Below are 15708 nucleotides of genomic sequence, written 5' to 3'. Positions count from 1 at the left end.
GGTTGGTATGCCTGATATGAGCAGCTATATTGGAAATTGTTTCATTTTTATTTCCTCCGTGAAATTAGAGTGTTATTTTTGCACAAAAAGTATGCTTTTGATACATAAATGGCTATCCAATAAAAGGTTTCATTTTGAATAGCACGTCATTTGGACAGCTGTCATCTTTTGATGTTTGCATAGAGTAATAAACATAGATAGAGGGAGTATACGCAATTTTTACATGTCCCCAACATGGTTAGATTACCTTGTCGGATTGTCATATATTTTCAAATCCACAATTTTACTATATCGTTATCAATGTATATTATATTGTATCAAATATATTTATTTGAGTGATTCCCGATTAAATATGCAAATTTGAATATTTAGAATCCGATATTCTTCCTAATTGTCGAATTTATAATGAGCAGAATATTTATTATTTTCTGTATCTACCTGCTGAAATCCAAGGTTCGGCAACTTTTGCTCTCCTAGTGTCATCGGTTGTTTCAAGTCGTTTGGCGCGCTTGACGTTTGTTTTCTGAATTTCTGATATCTTTAGGTATTTATTTCAATATATTTTGAGTTAAAATGAAACGTTGATTCACTATGGGACATAAGAAGTGCGTTCTTTGTGGAAAAACTCGCGAATTGAGTGAAGTACCGTATCACTGATAAGTTTTCATTTCCGCGCGCTTCATGTCAAATTTGATAGTTCATGTTGGGGACAAAATTTGTTAACTGTAAATGACCTATGCTCCCTCTATCTATGTTTATTACTCTGAGGATATTTGACACGCTTCAACAACGCATCAAAATTGTTAAAAATTGGAAAAAATGGTGAAAATTCTGCAATGACAGTTCGCAAAACTGAAGCATTTTTGGGTCGTCTTGAAACACCTTCTCGACCGGCAACAATGGAACTGGTGGAAAATTTGAGCTGTTGAGACGAGTTAATAGTGAGGTGAATGATCAAAACCGTGTGCGTCACTCAAGAATAACTGAAAATATTGGATATGATGCTGCAACCATAGCCAAATGATTGGTTGAACTGTAATTCTCCAACTGTGAATGAAACTAAGACAAAACATTGAAAGTAAAAGAGAAAATATCATATTAACACTAAAAATTTCATGATACAATGAGACGATAATGAAAGTTTTGGCTATAGTTCGCCTTAAATTCAAATTCTGAATTAATTCAATATTGAAGCAGCCCTAAAAACAAATCAACAAAGAAATCCTCAAAGTAATTTTATCCTCCACGACTTGAACCAGATTATGATCTCGTTTAAACTTAAACAGAGGAAGAAGAAGCTGATCCATTGCGTTTCAAGGTTACTATCTATAAATACAAGTAGGTATCTATAAAACGGTCAGAGTAACCTTGACATCAACGGAATGTCATCCAAAGTACTTACAGTATAAAATTTCAACCATTTTTCGACCAGAAAATGTTGCCCTACCTTGAAATTCCAAAAGCTCATCAAGCTTCTGGTTGAATCGCCAAACAGTACTTTACACAATCGTTTCGAATGAATACGAGTCAAATTCTTAACACGTAGATTGTACGCTCATTTTCTATCTTTCTAGTGAATGAATAACAGTAAGGAAGTTCAACAATTTTTATGGGTAATGCAGCTCTTTTTTTTAGATTACTATAGACAATGAACAGACGAATTGTTAATTGGATTTTTTTCTTGGAATCTAACGGGTATTTTTTGTCGAGGTATATAACTTTGAGTTGACATTACTGTTCAAGATGGCGACCGATTTAACAGCTGTCAAGTGATTTATTCTCAGTTTGGTTTGGCAATTCATCATGAATAGACTCACGCCTGAACAACGCTTGCAAATAGTGCAATTTTATTTCGAAAATAATGGTTCTGTGCGGAATACGTATCGAGCACTACGTCCATTTTATTTTGTATACCGATGAAGCACACTTCTGGTTGAATGGCTACGTCAACAAACACAACTGCCGCATTTGGAGTGAAGCTAATCCTCAAGTGTATGTCGAAATACAGTTACATCCAGAAAAACTGACTGTTTGGTGCGCTTTATGGGCTGGTGGAATCATTGGTCCGTACTTCTTCAAAAACGATGATGGCCAGAACGTTACAGTCAATGGTGATCGGTGTAGAGCCATGATTACTAACTTTTTCATTCCTGAATTGAACAACCATGATGTCCCGGAGCTGTGGTTCCAACAAGACGGCGCAACATGTCACACAGATCGTGCCACAATCGATTTATTGAAAGACACGTTTGGTGACCGCCTAATTTCACGTTTTGGACCTGTGAATTGACCTCCAAGATCTTGTAATTTAACACCGCAAGACTACTTTCTGTGGGGCTATGTAAAGTCATTGGTCTATGCGGATAAGCCACAAACCCTTGACCATTTGGAAGACAACATTGTCTGTGTTATTGCCAATATACGGCCACAAATGTTGGAAAAAGTCATCGAAAATGTGACAGATTGGACTACATCCGAGCCAGCCGTGGCGGTCATATGCCAGAAATCATAATTATTTAAAATGTAATGCCACAAGATTATCTTGCGGATAAATAAAATTCATGTCAATCGAATAATCCATCGTTGTTTTATTGCAATTTAAAGTTCTATAGCTCTAAAAAAAAACACCCTATATAACAGCCCATCCTGAACTGAATATATACAGATAGCTCATTTTTCCGGCGTCACACAAGGAACGTAAAGAGAAATTGATCCAATAAAAACTAATGTAGACATACCTACATTTCAAGATAGACTTTCTTTCCTTCGAGTTAAATTTCTTATATCTGGTTTAGCAGATATTTTTCACCTTGGCCAAGACCATAACAGAATTGAAAACGAGTTTAGCCATAGAAAAATCGAGCAGAGCTGACAGCGGAGCTGATTCTTTAACGAACATTTTAATTAGGCAAAAATTGAACAGGTAGTTGTCAAGGATATCGCAGTGTGCAATGCAGAAAAACTAGACTTGTTGCGTAGAATTGGAATCTGGCATTGGAACCTTTCTCTATATTGATTAGGTGCCTAGGTGCCAATATATGACTAATACAGACGCTATCAGTATTGATGGTTATATTGATTTCGAATGTAGATATTTCTGCAGAATTTAATGAAGTAACAGGTCAATTGGATAGTCCCCGGTCTACCATAGTAAAACACATTTTTTTAGCAAAATTCGATTTTATTATTCAACATAGTTGCCTTCGAGGGCGATACAGCGATTTTAGCAATTTTACAACTTTTCGTTACCATTTTTTTAGTACGATTTTTCTCTCGCTTCAAAATAGGCCTAACTTTCGGCGTATACTTCTTCATTGGCGCTAAATTTCTTTTCAGCGAGCATTCTTTTGAGGTTTGAGAACAGGAAAACGTCGCTGGGGGCCAGATCTGGAGAATACGGTGGATGCAGAAGCAATTCGAAGCACAATTCATGCAATTTTGCCATTGTTTTCATCGATTTGTGACACGGGGCATTGTCTTAATGAAACAGCACCTTTTTTCCTCAAATAGGGCCGCTTTTGAACTATTTCATCTCTTAATCGATCCAATAACGCTATATAATAATCGGTGCTGATGGTCTGGCCCTTTCGGAGGTAATCAATGAATAATATACCTTGCGCATCCCAGAAAACTGCTGCCATAACCTTGCCAGCTGACTGTTGTGTTTTTCCCCGCTTTGGATTCGGTTCATCGTGTGCAGTCCACTCAGCTGACTGTCGATTGGACTCCGAAGTGAAATGATGGAGCCATGTTTCATACATTGTCCATATCGACGCAAAAATTCAGGTTTATTGCACTAAAACAGCTTCAAACACTGCTCAGAATCATTAACACGATATTGCCTTTGATCGCGCGACACCCATTTTGCACACAGCAGAGCAATATTTTATCAGCACACGAAATTCCTTTTTTTTTCCATCTTTTTTCTAATAACAAAAGTAGCTACACTCACAACGCAATATCTCACAAACTAATGGTCGGACTGCTGTCAAATTTTGACACGTATCGTTTGAAGGTTGGTACTAACTAAAAACCATATGGATTTAATACCAGCACCGCCATCTGTTCATCAGACCAGGGACTTTTCAATTGGCCTAGTAGAATATTTTTCTATCCATATTGGAGTCACTATGATCTTGATTTTTCACCTAAATAACAATAATACTCAATGGAACAATAAACAAACGTCATGAAAATTTAAAAAACAAATAATATCTCTAACAACCATTGCACAGTCACTCTAGAAAAGTATTCACTCAAGGACGAGGAAGTGTCAAGAGGGAATGTGATGAATCTGTATAATTTTCTGCAAGGTATTCATTATTCAATCTTCAATGAACAACAACTTTCACCTGCGAAGTATACAGGGTGATTAGTCTAAAATGAAACAGAAAAAAAAGGATGTTTTTTTGAGGAGAACAAATTTTAGAGAGAAAACTTTCATTGTTGAATACAGTAATTTTCCTACTTGAAATATTACATGAGACAAATCTTAAATTTACTTTCTAGATCATTCATACCGTAGAGTAATGATTCACAGCTTCCTAGAAGTAATAAAGTCAGGAATTATCATCTAGCCAAGATCAACATTGAATTAAAAGGCTAATAAACGAATTAGGTTATTTCAATTGAACTCTGTTGTTTGTGGAGAACGAAAATAGCTAACTCAACATGGCTTTCGTTTGCACAACGTTTAACAAGGGTTTTTGAAAAAATCGATACGATTCAGTTGTTTTTACCTCCTACCCGATGGTTTTCTGTTGCATGTTTGTAGATATTCGTTGAACTGAAAAAGGGACGGTGTTTTTTGAATTGTGCATGTTTGGATGTCTATGTGTGGGTAGTAAAGGGTGTTTTTTTAGAGCTATAGAACTTTAAATTGCAATAAAACAACGATGGATTATTCGATTGACATGAATTTTATTTATCCGCAAGATAATCTTGTGGCATTACATTTTAAATATGATTTCTGGCATATGACCGCCACGACTGGCTCGGATGTAGTCCAATATGGACGTCCAATTTTCTGACTTTTTCCAACATTTGTGGCCGTATATCGGCAATAACACGGCGAATGTTGTCTTCCAAATGGTCAAGGGTTTGTGGCTTATCCGCATAGACCAATGACTTTACATAGCCCCACAGAAAGTAGTCTAGCGGTGTTAAATCACAAGATCTTGGAGGCCAATTCACAGGTCCAAAACATGAAATTAGGCGGTCACCAAACGTGTCTTTCAATAAATCGATTGTGGCACGAGCTGTGTGACATGTTGCGCCGTCTTGTTAAAACCACAGCTCCTGGACATCATGGTTGTTCAATTCAGGAATGAAAAAGTTAGTAATCTTGGCTCTATACCGATCACCATTGGCTGTAACGTTCTGGCCATCATCGTTTTTGAAGAAGTAGGGACCAATGATTCCACCAGCCCATAAAGCGCACCAAACAGTCAGTTTTTCTGGATGTAACGGTGTTTCGACATACACTTGAGGATTAGCTTCACTCCAAATGCGGCAGTTTTGTTTGTTGACGTAGCCATTCAACTAGAAGTTCGCTTCATCGCTAAACAAAATAAAATGGACGTAGTGCGCGATACGTATTCCGCACAGAACCATTATTTTCGAAATAAAATTGCACTATTTGCAAGCGTTGTTCAGGCGTGAGTCTATTCATGATGAATTGCCAAACCAAACTGAGAATAAATAACTTGACAGCTGTTAAATCGGTCGCCATCTTGAACAGTAATGCCAACTTAAAAAAACACCCGTTACTTATGTGGAACTTTCTGTTTAAATTTAACTGTGTGAGTTTCACATTCAACACCTTTTTCGACAAAACTTGAATGAAACGATAAAAATCATTGATGAGAAAACCCTCACTCCAAAAACATTCGAATGAAAACAGGAAAAAGCTCATTTATGTTTTGTATCCATTTCAGAATGTATCAAAGCAACGCAACGACGCAATGTAAAATGAAACTGCAGCTTTGAACGTTACATATGCAGTAACGAGTGGATTCCACCACTAAAACCTTTTTCAAAACCAACTACGATTCATTTAATTCATAATCCTTCCATTTAACCAAATCCTCGATGGTATGGAAGCTTTAATAGTGAATATGCATATTTACGCTTTACATATCTCATATGGAAGTTTTGATGATAAAATGGAGTCGAAATCTCCATTGTTTCAATCTCTATCGCGAATGATAATGAGTACGATATAAATAAAAGCGTACAGAGTTATTTATGACTCTAACTAAACGATTCTATGAGACAGACCTTCGATGTTGACAATACCCTCCTTTATTTATAGAAACGCAAATAATTAAGGCGAATAAAAAATATGGCCGTAGTTAGACTAAATATGAATAAATTTGCAGTGCGAACTTTGTGCTCTCACATAGGCTTCAACAATTTGGTTTCTTTTTTTTTCGAGATCTGTTATATTTTTAGGCACATAACAGGCCAATTGAAAAGTCCCCGGTCTACCATAGTAAAACGCATTTTTTTGCCAAAATTCGATTTTATTATTCAACATAGTTGCCTTCGAGGGCGATACAGCGATTATAGCGATCTTCCAACTTTTCGGTACCATTTTTGTAGTACGATTTGTCTTTCGCTTCAAAATAGGCCTCAGTTTCGGCGATTACTTCTTCATTGGTTCAAAATTTCTTTCCAGCGAGCATTCTTTTGAGGTCTGAGAACAGGAAAAAGCCGCTGGGGGCCAGATCTGGCGAATACGGTGGATGCAGAAGCATTTCCAAGCCCAAACCATGCAATTTTGCCATTGTTTTCATTGATTTGTGACACGGTGCATTGTCTTGATGAAACAGCACCTTATTTTTCTTCAAATGGAGCCGTTTTTTAACGATTTCATCCTTTAAACGATTCAATAACGTTATATAATGATCGCGGTTGATGATCTGGCCTTTTTGGAGGTAATCAATGAATATTATACCTTGCGAATCCCAGAATACTGATGCCATAACCTTGCCAGCTGACTGTTGTGTTTTTCCTCGCTTTGGATTCGGTTCATCGTGTGCAGTCCACTTAGCTGACTGTCGATTGGATTTCGGAGTGAAATGATGGAGCCATGTTTCATCCATTGTCACATATCGACGCAAAAATTCAGGTTTATTGCACTCAAAAAGCTTCAAACATTGCTCAGAATCATTAACACGTTGTTGCTTTTAAACGATTGTGAGCTCGCGCGGCACCCATTTTGCACACAGCTTTCTCATGTACAAATATTCGTAAATGATATGATATACACGTTCAAATGATATCTTCACAATGTCTGCTACCTCGATCAACTTCACTTTACGGTCATTCAAAATTATTTCGTGAACGTTTTTGATTTTTTCGTTGGTGACAGCATCTTTTGAGCGTCCACTGCGGTCGCCGTCTTCGGTGCTCATTTCACACGTGTAAACTTAGCATACCAATCAATGATGGTTGATTTTCCTGGTGCAGGCCCCGGAAACTCTTCATCAAGCCAAGATTTTGCTTCAACTGTATTTTTTCCCTTCAAAAAGTAATATTTTATAAGTACACGAAATCCTTTTTTAACAAATAACAAAAGTAGCTACACTCACAACGCAATATCTCACGAACTAATGGTTTTTCCTTCTTTACCATTTAATATATACCACTTTTTAGTTTTCTCATCACTTTTTATGTACCTGAATCCATTTGTAGAGACTTTAGTTGCTGATGATGAACTTGAAATAAGTTTGAAACTTGTTAATATCATATTTTTGGTAGTCAAACCATATGTATAGAACTTGTTTCAATTATAATGGAATACAATTAGTAATGGCTGAAAGACTTCGATTTAAAATGGTTATAAAAGCAATACTATGTTTTAATATTTGACAATGGAAAGATATACGATTCAACAAAGATTAAAAATTGTTACATTGTGCTTATTTGTGAATACTGAGCAAAATTTGAGCAGAATTCACGGACGATATTATTCCTAGTGTTGTAGACACCCATACAGGCGCTAAATTCCCACTTATAATCCAGCGAATCTAAATCGGGATCGCCGCAAACCGGATCACGTCCCCCACACCGACCGGATCTATCTTTCATGTCCCTTGATCATTAGCCAGCCTCCTCTCGATGCTCTTTTTACTCGGAATCGACAAATCCACATCCTGCACGCACGTGCGGTAAAAATGAATGAACGTAAACGTACAAAAAAGGCAAACGGAAATCGTCAATGAAAACCAGTTCTCCATTGGTTGAGACGTTTCGCGATAGACTTCTTCGCGGGGCGCCGGACTGACCGGACCTGATGCCGGTGTTGTTTACGTTTGGGTACGTTACACTCTGCAGGGCCGGCCTAATGTTGTCAATGAAATTACAGATTTTTGTTTTTTCGATATTATTCATGATTTTTTGTACTGTATTATAGTACCTACAAGATGTGTCAAAAGATATACAGTGTGGTCCAACAAAAACTTAACACCTCGATTTTCTAGCTTAAAAATGAAAATGTGGAAAATCACTCGTCAATCGTCAATTTCTGATTGGAGGGGAAACAACTTTTACGCTCTTCGCATACCCTTAACTTCAACCCCCTAACGGGGGTGAGTACAACCCCTTGATTTCGAATAGGTATGAGGGGTTTTACATTTTCATTTCAAAGTCGGAAGATCGAGGTGTCGAGTTTTCGTTGGACCTCCCGATATGTAAATATAACGGGTGTTTTTTTTTCGAGGTATATAACTTTGAGTTGGCATTACTGTTTAAGATGGCGACCGATTCAACAGCTGTCAAGTGATTTATTCTCAGTTTGGTTTGGCAATTCATCATGAATAGACTCACGTATGAACAACGCTTTGCAAATAGTGCAATTTTATTTCGAAAATAATGGTTCTGTGCGGAATACGTATCGCGCACTAAGTCCATTTTATTTTGTTTAGCGATGGAGCGCACTTCTGGTTGAATGGCTACGTCAACAAACAAAACTGCCGCATTTGGAGTGAAGCTAATCCTCAAGTGTATGTCGAAACACCGTTACATCCAGAAAAACTTACTGTTTGGTGCGCTTTATGGGCTGGTGGAATCATTGATCCGCACTTCTTCAAAAACGATAATGGCCAGACCGTTACAGTCAATGGTGATCGGTATAGAGCCATGATTACTAACTTTTTCATTCCTGAATGGAACAACCATGATGTCCAGGAGCTGTGGTTCCAACAAGACGGCGCAACATGTCACACAGCTCGTGCCACAATCGATTTATTGAAAGACACGTTTGGTCACCGCCTAATTTCACGTTTTGAACCTGTGAATTGGCCTCCAAGATCTTGTGATTTAACACCGCTAGACTACTTTCTGTGGGGCTATGTAAAGTCATTGGTCTATGCGGATAAGCCACAAACCCTTGACCATTTGGAAGACAACATTCGCCGTGTTATTGCGGATATACGGCCACAAATATTGGAAAAAGTCATCGAAAATTGGACGTCCAGATTGGACTACATCCGAGCCAGCCGTGACGGTCATATGCCAGAAATCATATTCAAAATGTAATGCCACAAGATTATCTTGCGGATAAATAAAATTCATGTCAATCGAATAATCCATCGTTGTTTTATTGCAATTTAAAGTTCTATAGCTCTAAAAAAACTCCTTTATATGGAGGGGTATTTTCCAGTGGGTACGGCCCTGCGCACATCCATAGGAAACAAACGATTTCCACATTGCCTCAAAGGCTCAATCTCTTCGGGCGTTAGAAATAATTAGATGTATCCTTTCATCATCCATCCCATTTTCCGGAATCGCAATCGTACATCCCGTACAAACATTCCTTCTACGGTACTCAATCTCCGATTCTCATCTACCATCAGAGAGGATGTTGGAGGTCTTCATCAAAGCGGAGCGATTGGACCCTCGGGCCAACGGCACACTTTTAGCTAGCATCTTCCTTCTACGGAAAATTCATCAATTCAGTTGACCATCAGACGCGGAAGTTTCGAAAGCTGATTCCATTGCAGGTGGATTTGAAATTTTATTTATTTATTTATTTACTTCTTTATTCTTGACCTCTAATACAGTACAAGTACTGGTGACAAGGCCTATTTAACAATATACAAAAAAAATAATACTATATAATATTCAAAACAACAACAAAGTTAAACTAAACAAAATAAATCTTTCAGGTACAACTTAAGCTTAATATTAAAGTTTTTTTTTAATTCTTATATACTTTATTTCTGGTGGTATTTGGTTAAATGCTTCTATTGCTCGGTAAATTGGGGAGTCCTGGGCTTTCCTTGTAAACCTGAGTTCACTTCTGATGGTACCTCTATCTCGGGTGTTATGACTATGCACATCCTGTACTAGTGCAAATCTATAATTTGACTTCATATAATTGTTCGTCACGCCATGAATCAGTTTAACTTGTTCCAATTTCTTTAGGTTATGAATGTACAAAAGTGTAGTGTCCTTATATAATATTGATGTAGCTAACCTAACCTTGTTAATAATGTATTTGATGCATTTCCCTAACAATGAATGAGGTACCTCAGTCTGGAGGAGATCCGAAATGGATGTTTTATTCTGTTATAAATTGGTTACATGTGCAGACAAACCTCTGAGTAATAAACACAGATAGAGGGAGCATATGTCATTTTCAGTAAGCAAATTTTGTCCCCAACATGAACTATCAAATTTGACATGAAGCGCGCGGAAATGAAAACATATCACTGATACGATATTTCACTCAATTCGCGAGTTTCTCCAAAAAGAACGCACTTCTTATGTCCCATAGTGAATCAACGTTTCATATTAACTCGAAATATATTGAAATAAATACCTAAATATATCAGAAATTCAGAAAACAAACTTCAAGCGCGACAAACGACGTAAAACAACGATGACACTAGGAGAGCAAAAGTTGCCAAACCTTGGATTTCAGCAGGTAGATACAGAAAATAATAAATATTCTGCTCATTATAAATTCGACAATTAGGAAAAATATCGGATTCCAAATATTCAAATTTGCATATTCAATCGGGAATAACTCAAATAAATATATTTCATTCAATATAATATACATTCATAACGATGTAGTAAAATTGTGGATTTGAAAATATATCACAATCCGAGAACGTATAATCTAACCATGTTGGGGTTTTGACGTTCTAGATACTTTTTTGAGTTTCTATTGTTGTTCCTCAATAAAAAGGAACATATTCTTTTTTATTTAAACTCAATCTGTTACTTGGTTAGAATGAAAATGAATGAAATACTGAAATTTTCAATCCATCTATACTTTATACATATAATCTGAATAATCATGTAAATTTCCATATAAAAAAGCAATTGTAATCTCCTCAACGTATCGATGTTGGTTGTAAAAATGGATTAAGTTCATGAATAACAGATTTATTGACACGTTCGTTCCTTTCATACTTTTAATTAAGAGGCATTTTCGACCTAACCTCATCAATAAATTCACTTGATGACCTAATTCATTATCTCCTGTAGATACAAAAGAACCTGTGTGTTGTTCAATATACTACATCAGTTGTTTTTTCGACATATAATCAATACGGCATCCTGGAGAATGGTTTTGTCTTCAACAAATTACAACGGTAGAAGTCAATGATTTACATACAGGTATTCTAGAATTATTCTAGAATAATTTCATAGTTTTCCATCCAGGATCTGAGACACAGGAAGCATTTTATAAATTTGTCGCCTAACCTATTGCGGGTTTTTGTAACTGTAAGAGCAGCTCTGGAAAATTGTCTTTCAACAAAAGCTGAAGATGCCGACGTTGATAAAAAAATCCTTGGCCGTTTTGGCCAAGTTTGTAAAAATATTTCTGAAACTATCAAATTCTACCAATAGATTTCATAGAAATGTGAGAATACAACTAATAAAGTTACACTGACGAATGCTTCAGTCTCTCGGCGCTCGAGGAATCCCCTTATTTAGTCTTAGCGGGCAGAAATATATGCATATCAAGCTTGCAAGTAGCTTGATATCAAGTCAAGCAATAAATATCTAAAATCAAGACAAACCAAGCTCAAGTATGTTATTTTTCACGAGCTTAATTTTCAAGTCAAGTAGTTGGTTAAAATGTCAAGCATGTTTTACATTTTCAAGCTCTCATTTAGGCAAAGAGATATATTCACGGAAATATAGAAGCAAATAATTCAAGATCACATACCTTTATTACCAGAATATGTTCAGAAGCAACAATTTCTCCTCCTGTCTGTCCACAGTGCATCTAAACAGAGATGATTTGGTACTTATTCATTTTGAAGAATTCAAGTCTTCTATTCCAACATAATACAAATGTCCAAAGATATTACTCCTGAAAATAATGAATAATTAAAAAAAAATCATCACTCATACAATATCCGGAATACCTATTTATCAAGAAATCCTAATTCTTTTAGAGACTAATAAAAATGATCAGAACTTTCAACCAGAAACAATTTCCAAACAACTAGCAACAAAGAATTATGTCATTTGTGGATGCGCACAGACGTGAAATTGGCCAATTCCAACATTATAATGAATTTTATTTCAATTCTTGTATCCACGTGATTTAAATGATGAACAATTCGAGTCAAATTTTCAAATCTCAGAATATATAGGTAGAATTGAATGATCATCAGAGTAGGAAATAATAGAATGTACTAAAATGCATGATATTAAAACTCCACTCTATGTGCTAGCACCAAGTTCTACATTTCCAATCAGTTTTTACTTCTATAAGTGAAAATAAGGGGAAAGATTAACCGAAAAATATAATAAAGATGAATAACTACAAAAATTACTTGAAAAAATCGGTAGTACTCACATTTTTGCAGGAAAATCCTCTTCAACTTAGCACAAAATCTGTTATCTTTTTTCAGTTCTCACAAAATGGCCGAGAAATCAGAAACAGAGGCACAGATTTCTCGATCACAAAATTTTCAATGAAATCGCGTGAATAAACACCTGCGCGAACACGGTAGAATGAAAAACAGATTTCCAAAGCACCCTGATGAACAGATTATTATATAATTGTTTTCAACATGTGTCATCATATTTAGGATGATTCTTCGTTCGTGAATTATCAACATAGAAACATATGTTCGGAAGATGAAAACAAGCTTTTCAGTTTGATATATCTACAATTTGAATTTTGGATGGAAGACGAAATATTTTGGGCATTTCTGAGACACAATATTATTCGCGTAGATGAAATCAAGTGAGTTTAATTTTGATACAAGTGTTTCTATCTACTAAATGTAGAATTATCATTGATGTTATAGTACATATGAAATCATAATTTCAAGCTTTGTGCAGAATTTCGTGTTAATCACGTCATTAGGAGCTTTCGAACCCTCGTCATTCATCCGTCAATTGCTCCCTCGAAGACCACATATAACGGGTGTTTTTTTTCGAGGCATATAACTTTAAGTTGACATTACTGTTCAAGATGCCGAACGATTTAACAGCTGTCAAGTGATTTATTCTCAGTTTGGTTTGGCAATTCATCATGAATAGACCCACGCCTGAACAACGCTTGCAACTAGTGCAATTTGATTTCGAAAATAATGGTTCTGTGCGGAATACGTATCGCGCACTACGTCCATTTTATTTTGTTTAGCGATGAAGCTCACTTCTGGTTGAATGGCTACGTCAACAAACAAAACTGCCGCATTTGGAGTGAAGCTAATCGTCAAGTGTATGTCGAAACACCGTTACATCCAGAAAAACTGACTGTTTGGTGCGCTTTATGGGCTGGTGGAATCATTGGTCCGTACTTCTTCAAAAACGATGATGGCCAGAACGTTACAGTCCATGGTGATCGGTATAGAACCATGATTACTTACTTTTTCATTCCTGAATTGAACAACCATAATGTCCAGGAGCTGTGGTTCCAACAAAACACAGCTCGTGCCACAACCGATTCATTGAAAGACACGTTTGGTGACCGCCTAATTTCACGTTTTGGACCTGTGAATTGGCCTTCAAGATCTTGTGATTTAACACCGCTAGACTACTTTTTGTGGGGCTATGTAAAGTCATTGGTCTATGCGGATAAGCTACAAACCCTTGACCATTTGGAAGACAACATTCGCCGTGTTATTGCCGATATACGGCCACAAATGTTGGAAAAAGTCATCGAAAATTGGACGTCCAGATTGGACTACATCCGAGCCAGCCGTGGCGGTCATATGCCAGAAATCATATTTAAAATGTAATGCCACAAGATTATCTTGCGGATAAATAGAAATCATGTCAATCGAATAATCCATCGTTGTTTTATTGCAATTTAAAGTTTTATAGCTCTAAAAAAAAACACCCTTTACAAATTAGTTGCAGGTAAAACGGAATAAGCCTAAACCGTAACGATTTCACGATGTATTATACCGTGTTTGCAAAAGTGTGTCATGAGCTTCATCATTCAACACATCTCAGCAACAATCGTTTGTCCTTTCAGTTGTTGTTCCTTAATTTCCCTACTGCATAATTTCTCCAATTGATGCAACATCTGCTCAAATAGCACAATAATAACACAGTGAAACGTGGTAATCAATGCTCAATGCTAAACAAAGATCGATGATCATCTTCTAGCTGTCGATCAAAAGTCTGCTGAAGGATAACAGCTAATTTCAATGACTTTAATAGTCCTTTTCGTTCATCTTTAACAAAACTGATGGCTCATTATGGTAGTATAATGGTGAAATTGATGTAAATCAAGGTTGGATGCAGGAACAACAGTTTCCATCGGCTGTCCACTTATATTTCGATTTGTTCATCGCTAATAATAAAAACTATAATTTACAGTGTATATCTTATATATATATATATATCTTTGTTGCTATATGGAATCAGGTTCATTGGAAGTGTAATTGTCACTGTAGTCCTTGAAGGACACTGACATCCGAATAGATTGTTTTAACAATAAGTGATATTGATGAATATTCATATGTACAGGATGTGCTGAATTCGGTGCCTACTGAAAGCATCTCGAGATTCACGAATTGGCTTGACTTTCAAGGTACTTGGCTTGAGCTTGACTTGATTTCAAGTCAAGCTCAAGTCAAAAAGTAGTTTTTCAATCTCGAGTCAAGTATTTATTTATCAAGTACTTGAATCATATCAAGCTACTTGATTTTTAGCAGTTTTATTGTGTAGTGTCAGATCAATGAAATAATGATGAAATGAGAAGAAACCTTGTAAGAAACACTTTTATTTATTAAACTTATTGTATAGAAGAACCGAAGTTATCAACTTTTTTTAAATAGAAACATAAATTAAATCACTATAAATCATAACAAAATAAAAAATATTAAAAAAATTAAGTTTCTCAATATTGAGAAACCTCCAGGCTTTGTTTGATTTCATAATTTTCCATCCATTCCAGGATCTAAGACACATGTGGCATCTTATAGATTTGTCGCCTAAACTATTGCGGGTTTTTTTAACTGTAAGAGCAGCTCTGGAAAATTGTCTTTCAACAAAAAGAGCTGAAGATGCTGGCGTTGATAAAAAACCATTGGCCATTTCGGCCAAGTACCAAAATCTTCTGCTACTAATAAAGTCACACTGGCGAATGCTTCAGTCTCTCGGCGCTCGAGGAATCCCCTTATTTAGTCAAAGCGCGCACGAGATTGCAAAAATATATGCCGTGCGACGCGTGCATATCAAGCTCAAGTAATATCAAGTGAAGCAATAAATATGTAA

At 36.3% G+C, this 15708-nt stretch overlaps 2 protein-coding genes across 7 annotated transcripts in view; one reads left to right on the top strand and one right to left on the bottom strand.

The window, feature by feature from the left end:
- The window catches only part of LOC123680947 (matrix metalloproteinase-24-like), a 74956-nt gene extending 61984 nt beyond the window's left edge, over nucleotides 1-12972 (bottom strand). Inside the window, exons 1-2 of one of the 2 annotated variants that reach the window (XM_045619073.1) lie at nucleotides 12830-12972; nucleotides 12191-12337 (exon numbers count right to left, since the gene is read on the bottom strand). The gene's annotated coding sequence lies outside the window, so the exon portion shown is untranslated. Of the gene's footprint in view, nucleotides 1-12190; nucleotides 12338-12392; nucleotides 12441-12829 lie in introns of those variants that run through there. The other variant, XM_045619074.1, reaches the window with a different exon arrangement.
- Nucleotides 1-15708, top strand: part of LOC123680951 (transmembrane ascorbate-dependent reductase CYB561) — an 83238-nt gene that overhangs the window by 48160 nt on the left and 19370 nt on the right. The gene's annotated exons all lie outside the window — the stretch shown is intronic.

The sequence above is a fragment of the Harmonia axyridis genome, chromosome 5 (genome assembly GCF_914767665.1).
Source record: "Harmonia axyridis chromosome 5, icHarAxyr1.1, whole genome shotgun sequence".
Lineage (NCBI taxonomy): Eukaryota > Metazoa > Arthropoda > Insecta > Coleoptera > Coccinellidae > Harmonia > Harmonia axyridis.
Note: the sequence above shows the minus strand (reverse complement) of the source record. Positions and strands in the feature narration are given on the sequence as shown.